The sequence below is a fragment of the Amblyomma americanum genome, chromosome 1 (genome assembly GCF_052857255.1).
Source record: "Amblyomma americanum isolate KBUSLIRL-KWMA chromosome 1, ASM5285725v1, whole genome shotgun sequence".
In the NCBI taxonomy this organism is placed as follows: Eukaryota; Metazoa; Arthropoda; class Arachnida; order Ixodida; family Ixodidae; genus Amblyomma; species Amblyomma americanum.
Window position 1 is genome coordinate 426,395,303 of NC_135497.1, and position 16,428 is coordinate 426,411,730.

Genomic DNA, 16,428 nt, shown 5'->3' on the forward strand with positions numbered 1-16,428 from the left:
ATCAAACCCAGCTCCTGACACAAAGAAAAGGCTTGACTTTTTACCTTCCCTGGTTTCAGTTTTGTCGCCTTGAAATTTCGGCGAATGGCCTCATTCGCTTTTTCACTGAACATGCCGAAATTTCAAGGCGACAAAACTGAAACCAGGAAAGGTAAAAAGTCAAGCCTTTTCTTTGTGTCAGGAGCTGGGTTTGATTAAGCTCGCAAACGGTGTTCGTGACTGCAAGAGTAATAAATTGGATGCATTTTTTACTGCCAAAACCCATAAAGAACTTGTCCCTTTTAGGTGCATAGTCAGTGAAAGAGGCACCTGGCAGAACCTGGTTAGCCGCTATCTTTTGAAACAGCTCAAAACCTTGGTAGTAGATGATCCGTTCTTTATAAGGAACAGCCTTGATATTAGTGAATGTTTGAGTAACAACGAGTTTGTCGGATATATCTTTTCAGTTGACGTTGTTGATATTTTTTACTCCGTTCCACAACCAGAGTTGCTGGCGGCTGTTTCGCTCTGCATTGAGGAAAATGGCCCAATTGCCTTCCAAAATTCCGCGGGCATTTCAGTAGATAACTTCCTGACACTTTTAGAATTTTACTTGGGTTCCACGACTGTCTCGTTCCAGGATCGAGTCTATTTGCAGAAGAACGGAATATGTATTGGTTCGTGTGTGGCACCTATACTGTGCAACATTTTTCTTGCGGGTACTGACAACGCCTTGGCAGGTGCTTTTGTTGACGGCAGTGTTTTGAAGAGTTTTATGTACGCTGACGACTTTTTAATTGTATTAAGAAAACAATCATCTTTGTCCTACCAGCGGGTCGTGGAAGAAATTTTAGCTGATTTTAAAAATCACGCTGGATGCTTAGATTTTACCTATGAGCTCCCGAAGGGAAATAGCTTGCAGTTTTTAGATATTGACATCACCATTACTGACGAAAGCGCATGCTGGAAGTATTGCCCCCGTGCCCGCAAGGAACTGTTGCCGTACAGCTCTACGCATTCGAAAACGGTAAAGCGCGCCGTCGCCATGATGTGCCTGGAATCCTCTCTAAAGAAGTCGTGTTGCCACAAAGCGCAGGAAAGCTTTTACACCCAGATTCAGAAGCTAAAACAGGCGGGCTTTCCACCTTCGGTCTTGAGCTCAGTCAGCGAAGCTTTACTAAAAAAGGTGAAGTACGAAAAGAAAAAAGAGACGAGAGTGGAACCTCAGAAAAAAAAATTAGACCAGTTGTGATCCCGTATTCGCATAACGTTGCACATAATCTTAAGCATGTTGCTTCCAAGTACAAGGTGCCAGTGATTTTTTCTGCTCCCAGGAAACTCGCCGCATTGTGCCGAATGACTAACCCGGATAAGGACAAGAATAAAGTTTTCCAAACGAAACATGCTAACCCTTTTGTAGATTGTGCGGTTGGAGTTGTGTATAGCATCCCACTGACGTGTGGTAAAACTTACATCGGCCAAACGGGGCGATGTATTAATGACCGTTTGAGAGAACACAGTCTGTCATTAAAGAATGGGACCGGGTCAAATCTACCGATTCACTGTAAGGATTGCTGGAAAGAAGAAGGAAGAAAGAAGGCATGTGGAGCAAAACTTCTGGAAACAAGTGTAATCTGCAAAGGTAAAGACACGATCGCACGCGAATTGATAGAAGCGCGCAGAATATGTAAGAGTGGGAGTGCATGTGTTAGCACCCCGTCGATCGTGATGTATAAAAAAGAATGTCAGTTTTTAGATATGGCATAGTATCTGCGGAATCACCTGTTCTTGTTGTGCCATATTCGAGTTTTCTACGAACGTGCTTTCAACTGTGTTCCCCCCTATCTGTCTTTACCCCCCCCCCCCCCTTCCTGTGGTTGATATATACGCGGCGGTTTATGAAGACAGTAAAGTGTTGCAAGTTAGCGCCTGTCCTGTCGGTTTCCTCCTTCTTTGTGTCGTGTTGTTGCGCTTTTATTCTTGTTAGCTATGAACCAACATGCCCCGGAGAGTGTTTTACTGAATATAATGTGTGTTTCTGTCAAGAAAGTTTTCAGTTGGAAGTAAGTGCTTGTGGTGTCTCAGTCTCTTTCTTCGTGTCTTTGTGTTTTTGTGCGCTTGTACGTGTTTGCAATGCACCAACTCGCCCAACAGTCTGTGCTCCTGGTCTGTATTGAGTTTGAAATTTTTGTCTAGTTATAATCATTATGAAATCAATAAAAAGATGCATATACTAATGTTAGTTGTACGTGCCATACCTTAATTGTGTGGTGTGTCATATATGGTATATGGCATAGAATAAATTCACTTGAAGTGATGAAAGGTTTCTGTGTGAAAGTTTTTTCCTTTCCTTAGTGTCAGAACATATAAGCCCAGTTGCTAATGAAAACATTACAGTAACTGTGAAAGTGGTGCCCCAACTCTGGCAGCGGTGCTGTTTAGAAAGCATTTCATGTTAGCTAGCTGCCTGTAACTGAAATTCCTAACATTTCATTACTTTTCCAGTAATTTCTTGAATACCACATTGTGTTTTTCTTTGCACATATGGCAAGCTGCAAGTTGTCTACAAGACCATTCTAAGCTCTAGTGCAATCTTAAAAGCTCCCCCAGTGCATGGAAAAAACGGGCATATACTTGTTCTACGAATAAGATAAAACTTGGTTGACTCGCTGGTATTTACATACAGTGCAAAAATTATTTGTGGCATAACAGACTCAAATATGCCGGCAAAAGGGAAAGACAAAGTTGCGCGCGCGGCTTGACTTAATTGCAGCTACGAATCATTAGAACACCTGTAATGCCTCCGAGCTGGCACACTCAGTTAAGGCAACAGTACACAAAATGCTCTGTCGCATTGAGAACGCTTTCAGCCGTATTGTAGTGCACCCCGCGGCAATGGTTTTTCATGCATATGACACATACCCGCACGATAGTACACTTCAAGTTTTATGCACTGCCGAAGAGCGCGCTCGGCCGTTGATTGCCCCACTGCTGCGTGTAATATCTACTACAGCCGAATTACGCTGCGCGCAGTTTGTGAGATGTGTGGCTACAATTAAACTACGAGCATATGAAGAAAGCATACCGATGACTTGCTTGCAACAAGCACCGATATCGCGCTGCACCAAAACGCTGACAGCAAATATTCGAAATCTTCGGAGACAATGCATGTAGCTGCGGTGTAGCCTTCACGCAAAACGATCGAGGCTTGAAATAAGATCAGAACGTTTGCTGCGCGCGATCGACAACACCCACGCCCGATGAATTGGTATACATATGCACGGACGTACCATTCGTGTTTCGAGACCTTGAGTATAGCGATAGCCGCATGCAAACAAAAATCATGTGCAGAATGCACTTCTGTTGGTAGTGGTGATACAGTGCCTTTTCTCAGTTTGCTTCAGCTCGCTCCCATGCTACAGAATATGTAGTGTCGATCTTGTTGTGGTTCCTCTCATCGATACACTCTGTTGCGAAAACAGTATCTGCTGCTACGACAGTCTCTTTTTTTCTGTCGCGGAAAAGCCCGTTTGTTGTGACGACAAAATTATTTGTTGTCACTACACGAACTTCAACAATTGACACGTGAACAACAGAAGACTACAAGATAATTTTTGTCGTAACAACACACTTTTTATCACGACAAAAAACTTGTTGACAACAAAAAGTTTGTAGTAATGAAAAAAGATTTCGTTGCGACAACAAAAATGTTTGTAGTAACGACAAGACGTTTTGTTGTGACAAAAAAATGTTTGTAGTAACGACAGGACTTTTTGTTGTGACAACCAAAATGCTTGCAGTAACGACAAGACGTTTTGTTGGGACAACAAAAATGTTTGTTGTTACTACAAAAATTTCTGTTGTTACTAGAAAAATTCTTGTTGTCTTTTTCGATCGGGCCGTGGTTGTTCTGCAGAAATCAGTTGCAACTTCAATCTGGTGACGGTTTTGATGTAGATCCGAAGCATAGAAAGGCTGCCTTTGGTGTGGAAACGTTCTAATCCCTCGCACTGTCCGCCAAATGTGGGACATGGGCTTTCGAGGATCCATAGATTGACAGAAGGGCTTCCAGCACTGTTCCGACAGCGTGTCCATTCGTCGCTTGATTTTTCTCTGCACACGACGCGCCTCTCTGAGGTCCCTTACGCATTTGGTCCGTCTTTAATGTCTGCAGGTCTGCATCCCGACGAATAGCATGCCGGTGGTGTAATTCTACATCAAATTCGGTGCGCATCCTAGTTGACGTGAGGAAGCCTTTAGCAGCCTTTATTGCTGTTGCTGTAATGTCCTCCAAACTGGAATTGAGGCTTCTTCGCACGCCTCTTCCATTCAAGTTTTAAATGACGTCCAATCGATGTGCGCTTGTTTAGCAGGGCCGGATGCCCCAAGACCTAGAATCTTGAGGTAGGTGGGTATGTGGTAACTCGTGTGGGTCTCCACATCACAAAAACACTAGACACGCCGGTGCAGAGACCGCGAAACTAGTGTCAGGTCTAGGCAACTGCTGTATGAACTGTCTCGCAGGTATGTCGGGCTGCCGTCATTCATTATGAAAAGTTCTTTTTCTGAAGCAAATAAGGCTAGATTCCTCCCTCTATCGTTGACTATAGGACTTCCCCACAGTTGGTGGTCGGCGTTGAAATCTCCGCTAATAATCCAAGGAGCCCGGGTTACCTCCATAACTGTCTTCTACCTCTCACAGTCCAATTGAGAGGAGGAGGAGACATACACCGTAATCAGTGTGAACTCTATGGATCCTTTTTTGACTATGTAACTCAGGTACTGATTGCCATTGTGGGGTTGAACTGGGCAGCAAACGTACGTTATGTCGGTGCGGATGTAGACCAGAACTTTGCTGCGCTCCCCGCATGTCGGATAGAAGAAGTTCTCGTACCCGGAAAGCCTGATTATTTGGGATAAGTTAGGTTCACAGATGACTAATATCGGGAAGTGGTTGTTGAAAACATATTGCCGAAAGCTTGCGATTCGTCACTTTAGGCCTCTTGCATTCCACTGGAAGACCGCAGCGCCCCTGACTTCCTCGCGAGACGTGGTAAGCTGGCCAGCCATTCTGTTTTAAAGATCTTGTAGCACTGGAACCAGAGAGCCCAGCACCAGTAAGACGCTTCGGGCGGTTGACGATTGCAGGGCCTGTATCAGAGGGCTAATGGCGTTGACCGCCGTCCTGAGGATCACGATGGCTTGGCGATCTTGCTCTGGGAGCCCTTCTCTAACGACAGGTCAGGTCGGCGATGGGAGCTTGTGCTGAGGAGGCTAAGGAGGACGTAACGGCGGAAGCGTTGGCCAAGCATCCGCACACGAAGAGGTCTGATTATCGTTTGCGATATTTCGCGGATTGGACACAATTGTACGTGGTGGCACCGGAGGAGGTTGAGAAGGAGGTGCAGTGGGCGCCTCGATGTGGTTGCATATTGCAATACACTTTCTTGAGTTCTTCTTGCGGCGAGAACGCCTTTTCCGAACAGTCGCGGCAGCTTCACGGGGCGTAGAATTGCCCCGAACCATTTGCTTTAGAACGGCACGCTTGTTTTTTTATGCGCAGACAATTCCTAGATGAGACGTCATGAGGCCCGTTGCAGTTGGAACACTTAAGCACTTGTATATTAGAGGGACACAGCGCTGTGAGCTCCGGCACAACGAAAGCACACTCTCGTGTTGTCGCAGATCCCGCTCACATGACCCAGTTTCAAAATCAAAATGAATACAAAATCAGTACAAAACAAAAGATGTTTGCAAATGTTCCTTTTTTTAGATGAACATTCTTCTATCATTAGACACATACTCTCGACACTGCAGGTGCAATAAACGGCTCTGGTTGCCCTGAGGGCCTCCCTACCCAAGGAGTACCAAAAAACTGTACTATTATATGGCTCCCTCACATTCATCCTTAACTTAAAAAGCACAGACTCCTCAATTGGTGTGGGGAAACTGCATAAGCTAAGGAGCCTTCTAATATTAGACCTTAAGAATTCAATAATTGAGAATGGTAACTTGCACCTTATAGCAAGCATTCTACTATTTACAGGGGATCATATATAATCACCCTAGTTTAATTCACCACACCTGCAGTGAGCCACAAAACACCATCAACACTGATGTCCATGCAATCCATGTCTGGGGTTTCTGAAATTTTATTTGTTATAAAACTTACAAAAACTTGGAAATTTGAAACAGGTAAGATACTTGGGCATGTCAAATGGTACATAACTATCTTGCCCCCACAAGCACATGTGAAAACACAGCTTAATATAGTCAGGCTCACTTATAACGAACCTGACAGTCACGAAGATTGCGTTTGTTGTATCTAAAGTTCGCAGTAAGTGGACTTGCCCTTGTACGGCCAGGAAACACTCCAACACAAGTGCCATTTATTTCTTTAAACCTATCATTGAGCTACGTTTCTTTCGTCAAAGCATATTATATCAAGACGCTTTCTTAAGCTCTCAAACGCTATCATGTGCTGCTGGCCGAGACTTCTGCTGCATACGAGAGCGACTTAAGCGACTTCTCTGTTCTTGTTCCTAGTCGCAGCGCTGGTGAAATTGTGAATATGTACCAACTAGCTCAAACCACCATTTTGCTGCGTTCATGGCAATTGATTACTGAAGGACGGCATCCTCATCTTCATTTTTTCATAAAAGTGTAAGGATATAGAAACGAAGCTACCGTTACGCGTGTGCATCGGCGGTCTGTGCGCTGAAGGCGGAGCTTGAATTTCAGAGGTAATGCACACCAGGAGTGCTTTCCTCGGCTGGTGCTCAGACGTTTCAAATCGCTGTCTTTGGTTGATCACTGGCCGTGGCAGTTGTTTCACTTTCAATGCTGTCACCGTGTGACGTTTTCCAGGCTTCCGCTTCCAGTTTAGATGCTTTACCCAAATAGTAGCTTGACTGTTCTTCAAATGAGATAAAATGTAACGACACACTGATATTCATGGGCATTCTCGAAACCGAATTCCTTGAGAGGTTTATAGATGACATATTTCTTATATGGGGCCATGGTGAAGACGAGCTACTCAAATTCATCACTAACTTCAATAATGCTCACAAAAGCATTTCCTTTTCCCACTCCTACTCAACCTCCATGATCAGCTTTCTGGACGCCGAACTTTCGATCTCGAAAAACCAGATTGTCACCTCAATGTCTAAGAAGCCCATAGACAAGCACCAATACTTGCATTTTGAGAGTAGCCACGTAAAACATTGCAAAAAAGTGATACCATACAACCAGGCTCTAAAATTTAAACGCATCTGCTCCCGTGAAGAGGACTTCGTTTCATGCTGTGAGGCACTCCACAGGGATTTGGTCCGACAGCGCTTCCCGAAGCCCATCATCGACGATGCCTAAAAAAAGCTGGAGCACAAGAACGTCGTAAAATCATAAATACCACCAAACCTGTGCAGACAAACTTTCCAACTAATCTGATATTAACCTACTCGCCATCAGCACCGAATGTTAATGCTATTCTCAGAAAGCATCATAACATTCTCCTTCAGAGCGGCAAAATGAAGCGCCTGCTCCCGGAACCACCCCGTGTTGTATATCGGAGGGCAAGAAGTATCAAAGATGCTGTAACCTCCTCGAAGCTAGACAACGGTGAAATCTCAGGGTTCAACCTTTGCAATAAACCGCGCTGTAAGCTCTTTCCGATGATCAGTGCGGTCACAGAAGTTCGTAGCACAGCGTCGTCTTTCTCATTCAAAATTCGAGGACACTTCAACTGTGACACCAGCAACGTTGTCTACCTTCTAAAATGCGCTGTGTGCCGTGCGCAGTACATTGGGCAAACTGATGCTCCTTTCCGATTCAGAATAAATAACCACAAAGCACACATACGATCACTGCCAGATCTGCCTATTTCAAGACACGTAACCACAAAAGGCTATCCATTTGGAAGCTTCAAGGCCACCATTCTGCAAACTGGCTTCCAGACACATTACGACAGGGAAGCCTGTGAATCATACGTAATATTTAAGTTTAACACTTTGTCTGGTGGCATTAATGAGAGCGCTGGCACACTGGTCCTGCCGTTCAGGATAAAACTCTAAATTATTTTCTTGTCTGGTGGCATTAATGAGAGCGCTGGAACACTGGTCCTGCCTTTCAGAATAAAACTCTATAAATTATTTTATTGGGAATTATCTTGCAACCAAACGGGTATTCCTTAAATCTACAATACATTCTTCTATGTTTAACAGTTTCATTTCTAGTCGAAGTATTGAAATTCTTCTTGTGGTTAAACGCTGTCTAATTCTGTGACGCTCATGTCCCATGTGTATTCATCCTAACTTGCTTTTTAACACAGTTCTTTTTCACACTAGTTATGTATTTGCATTCATTTGCGCCCCTTTATGATTTCGCTTGTCATCTGTATCTATCCTATTATTGTTGTTCTAAGCACTGTTCCCCGAGATGCAATTTCGTCCTTGGGGCACTTTCTAACACTATGGCGCTTTTTGTGTACCTCTGTGCGTTCCCGCATATCTTCTGCTCAAAGATGCTACAACAGTGGCATACTTGTGTGTGTATCTTGTGTATTCGTGTCTCCTGTTTTTTTCTTTCTCTCGGCCATTGCTGTGCAGTTTTCGCTGTGCATTTTTTCTTTTTTGCTTTCCTATAAACAAGCCTTTCCATGTGGTCTTCGTATGGAAACCTTATCTGGTTTTAGCGGCTCACGTGTCACGATGTGGGCAGTCACAACCTGCGCCTCCTCCTTGGGCCATCTTTTGGATTCGCACGGGGCCACACAAACGCGGCCAGAGGGGTACAGACGCCCACAATTGGCGGACACTTCCCTTCTTTTGTTAAGCCTCCCCCACACCCACGTTTTTTTCTTCATTTGTTATTGCTTTTAACTCTTTTTTTTGAAGTAACCGCGTGCCCGCCAAGCCGGGCCTCCCTCCTTCACCTCGTATGTGTGCAGTGATTTCGTGCGTGCGTGACGTGGCGCCTTTCTTCCTTAACATGGCGTAAGTGTCTGGCTGTGTTCCGCTCTCCCTCCACTTTTCTTCTTTATTTCTGTTCTTTTAAGCCCTCTGTGTGACATGTCCCTTGCTACAATAAGACGCGCCCTTGCACTATATGATCATTCTTCACAAAGACCAGTCCTGGGTAAAAACGTTGAATAAATTCGTTACGTTTTTCACTATATATATAGGAAATGAGGAGCTCGTTTGACAAACATATTAAGGAAGCCAACAGTCACCGAAACCAAGGTGCATAGGGGAATGTTTGTAATTTTTTCTAATTTTAGTGCCAATCAATCTGTTTAAAGAAAATAAATTATCAAGCAGCAGAAAAAACAACCATGCAGCCGGTGGGATCCGAACCCACGACCTCCGAATATCGCGTCCGGTGCTCTTACCAACTGAACTACGGCGACGGCTGTCCAATCTTCTGCTTTCTTGGGTATTTATGTTTACTGGGTGTAAGCGAACCTTGGCAGTGTTAACCAGCGCCACCCTCGTCCATAGCGGTGGACGTAGCACGTCCTGTAATACCGCGAGTGTGACGTAGAACGTCATATAACGGCGAGGGTGGAAACTGTGCGAAAGCCCTCTTATGCTACCTGTGGCAACAAGACTGCCAGAACCGAGACCCCCGTTAAGCTATTAGCAGACAAGGTAAAGGAAATGAGGAGCTCGTTTGACAAACATATTAAGGAAGCCAACAGTCACCGAAACGAAGGTGCATAGAGGAATGCTTGTAATTTTTTTTAATTGTAGTGCCAACCAATCGGTTTAAATAAAATAACGTATAAAGCAGCAGAAAAAACAACCATGCCGCCGGTGGGATCCGAACCCACGGCCTCCGAATATCACGTCCGGTGCTCTTACTAACTGAGCTACGGCGACGGTTGTCCAATGTGCTGCTTTCTTGGGTATTTACGTTTACTGGGTGTAAGCGAAGCTTGAGAGTGTTCACCAGCGCCACCCTCGTCCATAACGGTGGACGTAGCATTTCCTGTAATACCGCGAGTCTGACGGGGAACGTCATCTAACGGCGAGGGTGGAAACTGTGCGAAAACCCTCTTATGCTACCTATGCCATCAAGACTGCCAGAACCGAGACCCTCGTTAAGCTATTAGCAGACAAGGCAAATGAAATGAGGGACTCGTTTGACAAACATATCAAGGAAGCCAACAGTCTCTGAAACCAAGGTCCATATGGTAATGTTTATTTTTTTTAATTTGTAGTGCAAATCTGTGGTAGAGCAATATTTCGATTAATCTGTCGCTTGAAGAAAATTACATATAAAGCAGGAGAAAAAACAACCAAGCCGACGGTGGGATCCTAACCCACGACCTCCGAATATCGCGTCCGGTGCTCTACCAACTGAGCTACGGTGACTTTTTGTATTGCCTGTCTTTGGCATTGCACAAGGAAGACCAAAAAGAAATTGCTGGACACAATGAACACATGGTATTGATACAGTCAGCCTTCCGAGGGCTGGCTTCGTCGCATTAAAGTTCCTTTAGGGCCATCAAAGGCTCCACCCTTGACAACCACTCGGAAACGTCGTCATCAGCTTCGACCCTCTCGAAAAACCGATGCACAGTTTCGTGAAAATAAATTCGTGCTAGCCGAATGTCGGGATCCCAGTAATATCCTGCCATTCGCGAGCACTAAATACTGTGCAGGCCCATTAACTCTATTAAATCAAATGGTTGACATTCTCGTTATCAATGAACAGATACCGTATTCCATGAGGGTGAAGGGGAAATTGTTTCTTTATTGTCCTTTGTAGTACGCCCCCAAAGTAAACTCCTTCCCAACAATGCAGAAAAACGTGGTCTACCGTTTCTGGTTTCTTGCAGATAAGGCAGTTAGGACACCACGGAAAAAATAAGCCCTTATCCTGTATAACATTTTGACTGATAAAGTTCCAGTGTGCAACTTGAAAAAGAAAGATTTAACCCCTGGCTCGACGTGCATTCTCTTTACCCTCTTCAACACATTCCTTCCAGGGCCTCCACTCTACAAGGTCCTGTACATAGGTTCCGGCAGAAAAACTCCACATAAATCCTTATACAGCTTGTTCTTGTTCACTGTAGATAAATATTCGTTGGAAAACCTCGTTGAGAGAAACCGCACACTTGTGACTTCTCTGAAGTATCGAAAATTTCTGCCCGACATTGTTTCGGTTCCTCCAACGAAGTCAGGCAGGGCACGCCCGAGCCTTACTTGGCACACGGTGCGCAAAAACGGATCACTGACATCACGCAGAAACATAAATCTATTAACAATCTGCCGCAAGAAAAGGTGTCCCAGGCCCACTCCACCATCCTTAACTCTTCTAAATAAATTCGTCCGCCTGTACCTTTCCTATAGAGCAGCCCACGCAAAAAAAAAATCGAAAATTCGATGTAGCTTCTGTATGTTCATCCTTCCACAATGCAACACTTGCATCACATACCACACTCTGCTGATAAAAAAAGGTTGCGCACGGTAGCTCTGGCAAAAATTGATAATCCTGTTCCTTTCCATCTTTCCGCCTTCTCACGCGCATCCTGGGTCTGCGCTTTCCAAAATGTCTCGCTATCGCGATAGCTTTCTAGCGCTACTCCCAGGTACTTCGTTGGGGTATTCACCCAGGGTACGTTTGCAAAGTTGTCAGGCGTCGTTTGCCATGCTCCAGTGCCAGAGCCCCACTGAATTAAACCAGTTCACTCTGCTGCCTGAGGTTTTGCAGAATTCTGCGACGCATTCAACGGTCTCAGTTACACTTTCTCGATTAACAGAAAAAACCGCCAAATGATCCGCATATGCCAGCAGCTTGACCTCCACCGCTTGCAGCCGAAAACCAGTGATTCTCTCGTTTCCAATTATGCTTAAACACAGCGTCTCAATGTAAATGGCAAACAGAAGAGGGCTGAGGGAGCAGCTTTGACGTACCGAACGCTGCACGAAAATGGGGGCCCGAGACTCTGGGTAACAATGAATCTCGTCTTGCAGTTTCGATACGCCAAGGTGATTCCCTCCCGGATAACAGAACCAACATTCACTTAATCCAGAATGCATAGCAAAATTTTATGCACGACACAGTCGAACGCCTTTTCGAGGTCCAGCTGCACGATGGCAACACGACCATTTGTAAGGTCACAGCACTCGAGCACACATCTTGCCTTGTGTATGTTAGTAAGAATAGACCGGCCCTTTATCTTACACGTTTGATGGGGGCAAACAATTCCCTGGATTACACACTGTAACCTTCGCGCCAACACCTTCATGTAAATTTTGTAATCCACATTTGTGAGTGCAATTGGCCTGTACCCTGTTACGTGCCGTAACTTGTCAGCTTCATCAGTTTTTGGGATTAGGACAGTGTGTGATTTGCCATAACACGGAGGCAATTCATCTACGTCGTAAGCTTTATTAAAGGCCGTCGTCAGCACTGGCGCGATTCTGCTCTTAAATGCTTTGTAAAACGGCGCGCTTAACCCGTCTTGGCCTGGCAATTTGCCAGAATTTAAATTTTCTATTGTCATTTCCACCTCTTATTCGGTTATTGCGAGCTCTAACAAGTCTTTTTTTCGTCGCAAAGTCAAGGCAGTGCCCCAAGAAACCTGTCCTTAAACGTGTTCGTGTGTGAATCGTGTAATGCGAAGAGCGCCTGATAGTACTCAGAAAACGCACGCTGTATATGTTCGTTTTCGTCTGATAAGATGCCACCCCATTCTTTGCTGTCAATGTGATTTCGCCGAGCATGGGCCTTTTCAATTCCCAAGGCTCGTTTCGTCGGCGTCTCCCCTGCAGCAACATGTTCCGCTCTGGCACGCACCAACGCTCCACGATATCGGTCCTCTTCTATTGAATTTTTTGTTTTATTTTCCTGGTGTCATCGATCCATTTACCAGGCGCTTCAGATTCCTTTTCGAGCAATTTTTCAAGCATACACCTTAGATTGCGCTCGTTTAGATTCTCTTCGTACTCAATGGCACTAGACCCTTTCGACTGCTTTAATTGAACCTGTTCTTTGCAATGTCCCACTGTTCCCATATTTTCAGTTCACTACTAGGCTCTATTTTGCTGATTTATTCAATTACTTCGCGGTTAAATTCATCGTCCTTAATTAGATTCTTATTTATTTTCCACAGATCCCAACTAAAAGCACTGCCCCGTTTTTTCACTCCTATCCAACATTCTACTAAACAGTGGTCCGAAAAAGACACCGGCACTACATGGTAAATGTTGCATTTTGAAATCACGTCCAGCGATACATAAATGTTGTCAAGCCGAACATGGCTCTTCCTCTGAAAGTGTGTGTACTTCACACCTCCGGTGCCTTCCAAACACTCCGCCACATCCTCAAGGTTCCATTTGTCTATGATTTGCGACAGTATCTTCATACTTGAGTCCCTGAACACCCTTGCACGGGTCTTATCGCAGCCGTTCAGGACGCAGTTGAAGCCGCCCAAGATAATAAGCTGCTTCTCGATACAGAGGCGCAGTTCAACACTTTGACAAGACGCGGCCCTTTCGTCCGCAACATTTGAGGCATACAGACAGACAACCCGCCACTCAGCGTCATTCATTGTAAAATCGACAGCGACACACCGACCTGAAGGGCACGAGAAATGATCGTGCACGACCAGACCCGGCCACTTCTTTACAAAAAGGACGCTACCAGCAGATGTACCTATCGCATGGCTTACTACAGGGTAGAATCTAAACGTGAAACTCGCACCATGCTCCCGGTCGCTTCCTCCCCTTCTACTTTTGTCTCCAGCACGGCTGCAGTATAGTCGACATCGTGCTCCGTTAAAATCCAATACACTTGGCTTTGCGTTTTCTTTCCTGCCAAGCCCCTAACATTGAGTGTGGCTACTTTCAACGGGGTTACAGAAGCCATTTTCGCACACAGTGAAGAGGCCAAGAGCATGGTGCTTACCCCTCCCGAGTAGCACATAGCTAGACGCCGTCGTTGCCACCGGAGCCATCCGGTGCAGGCCCCTGACCTTGCCGCGGGGCTGCCTTATCGCTGGCACGCTTGTCCGTCAAAAAGTTGGGTGTCGGTCTGAGAGAAGACCGTCGGGAATTAGCAGTTTTCGCTAGCGGCTCCTCACTACTAAAAGCTGCCGCCTTGTCGCCTTGGTTGCCGGTCAGGGCATGAGGGCGCTTGGCTGAGGCGGTGCCGCTCGCTGAACGGGCGCAGATCTGATCCTGCTGCTTCTCACTGGTCATTGGCTCGGCGTCCTTCGTTGCTGGGACGCTGTCCCCGTTTGTCGACGTGTTTGCCTGACTCGAAAGTAATTCTTCCTCTTCAACTTGCTTCCCTTTGTTGCCATTTTCACTAGTGTCTCCGCTGGGAGGCCCCGAAATATCGATTGTCCCAGCAGCCTTGCCAACTTCCTAGGCTCCTTTTGCCACTTCCTCCGCCTCGACGACATCAATCAGAAGCAGTGCCGTATCGTCTCTCGATACCGCACCGGTAGCCAACGCGTATGTGCGAACACGCTCACTATCGCCGTGGCCGAAACGCCTGCATTTAGAGCACCGGGGTACCTTGCATTCACGTCGAACGTGACCCGTGCCACGGCACCGTACGCACTGCATAGGTCGTAGGCACTGCATAGGAGTACGCCGGTCACCTCTCCCAGCAGAACTGGTACGACCTCTGCGAATCACTCCGAGGCACCCTAGGAACCTCACGGACCTGGGCGATCCTGCGCTGTCTGGTAGTCCTCACAACTTCTAGATCGATCTAGAACCGGACACTGAAAAAGATCGCACCTCTTTTCCCCGGAGACGACACACCTTACAGGATGCCCTCAGAGCCAAATACCTTGGCTCATACATCCCGCAGACCACAATCCAGTACACAGGCTGATCAACGAGAAGCCGGATGCGCCCATTACCACAGCTAACGTCTGCGCCGCAGCCCGCTCAGCCATCCGCAACATGGCAGCAGGAGCAGACAAAATCGCCAACGGAATGATTACAGATCTGAGTGAAGCCCAAATACGTACTCTCACAACAAGCATTAAAGACTCCCTTTGGGTGGCCAGAGATGAGCGGCAGAATGAAAACACACACTGCAGAAATAATTACAATCCCGAAACCAGAAAAACCACTCAGCCTGGAGCCTCTCAGGCCCATCTCTCTCACCTCGTGTTTGGGGAAACTGTATTAACGTATCATGCAACCGCTTGTCCAAAATTTAATCCAGGATAATGACATCTTTCCTCCCACATTGATTGTATTCAGGAAAGGCCTCTTCGCCCATTACGCCTTCCTCCTTCTAAAAGAAGGCCTACAAATCATTCCACGTGGCAGAAAGCACTGCATCATGGCCCTAGACTGAAAGGGTGCCTTCGACAACGTCTCGCATGATGTCATCCTTCAGGAGATAAACACCATGGGATGTGGTAAAACTTCCAACTACATCAAAGCGTTTCTTAACCACCAAACGGCCACGATCGGCATAGGAGAAGTAGTCTTGGCGACAGAACACACGCTCAAAAAAGGCACCTCCCAGGCCTTGATTATCTCCCCACTACTTTTCAATATCGCAATGATTAGCATGACCAGAGCTCTCGACATAATTCCGGACATCGGCTATACGATCTACGCGGATGACATCAAAATCTGGCCACCTAAAGACTCCCTTGCCACCAAAGATGGAACCTTGCATGCTGCGGTCACAAGTGCCGATACCAGGGAGCAAGATGCGGTCTCCGGTCTTCCTGAGAAATCCGAAACAGTTCGCATACGCGGACATGCATACCAATCTCCAGGCGTCTTCGAGGTTCTGCTCGATGGTACCCTAATCAAAGAAGCATCGCTCCTACCCATCCTGGGGCTTTGGATCGAAAGCTACATAAAAGCCAAGCACACACTCCAGCGCCTCCACACTCTCCACAAATCGCTCGAATGATCAAACGGGTCACCCGAAACCGGAAAGGCATGCGTGAGGCGAATACCATCCGGCTAGTACAGGCCTTAGTAATAAGTCGCCTATCATATGGCCTCCCATACCGCACCCTGCTTAAGGCGGAAATGAACAAAGCCAACGCAATCATTCGCATGGCTTACAAACAAGCACTCGGTCTCTCCATGTACACATCAAATGGTCACCTCGAGACCTCGGCTTGATCAACACCTTCTCCGACGTCCTACAGGCTGTGCTCACCTCACAGAAAAAAATACTTTTCACTACAAAAGCCGGAAGAGGCATTCTAGAACGAATTGGCACACTGGCCCACCTCCGGCAAGTCCAAGACACTAAGGACATCTACACCAATTTTCGCTCTCGCATTCATGTGCCCCCTGACAAAAACGTGCAGAGGGAAACGCACGAAGGACGAAGAAAGGCACGAGTCGATTACTTCCGCCGCACTCACCGACAAGTAAGAAACACAGTCTACGCAGACGCCGCCACGTACCCCAACTCTACCAACGCTGTTGCAGTCGTACCCCCGCTGCCGGC

At 46.3% G+C, this 16,428-nt stretch overlaps 1 protein-coding gene and 1 non-coding gene across 2 annotated transcripts in view; both read right to left on the reverse strand.

Moving 5' to 3' along the window:
* Nucleotides 1-16,428, reverse strand: part of LOC144124832 (uncharacterized) — an 87,115-nt gene that overhangs the window by 25,924 nt on the left and 44,763 nt on the right. The window lies entirely within an intron of this gene.
* TRNAS-UGA (transfer RNA serine (anticodon UGA)) lies at nt 9,781-9,854 on the reverse strand. Its single transcript has one exon. It is a non-coding gene; the product is annotated as a tRNA-Ser (tRNA).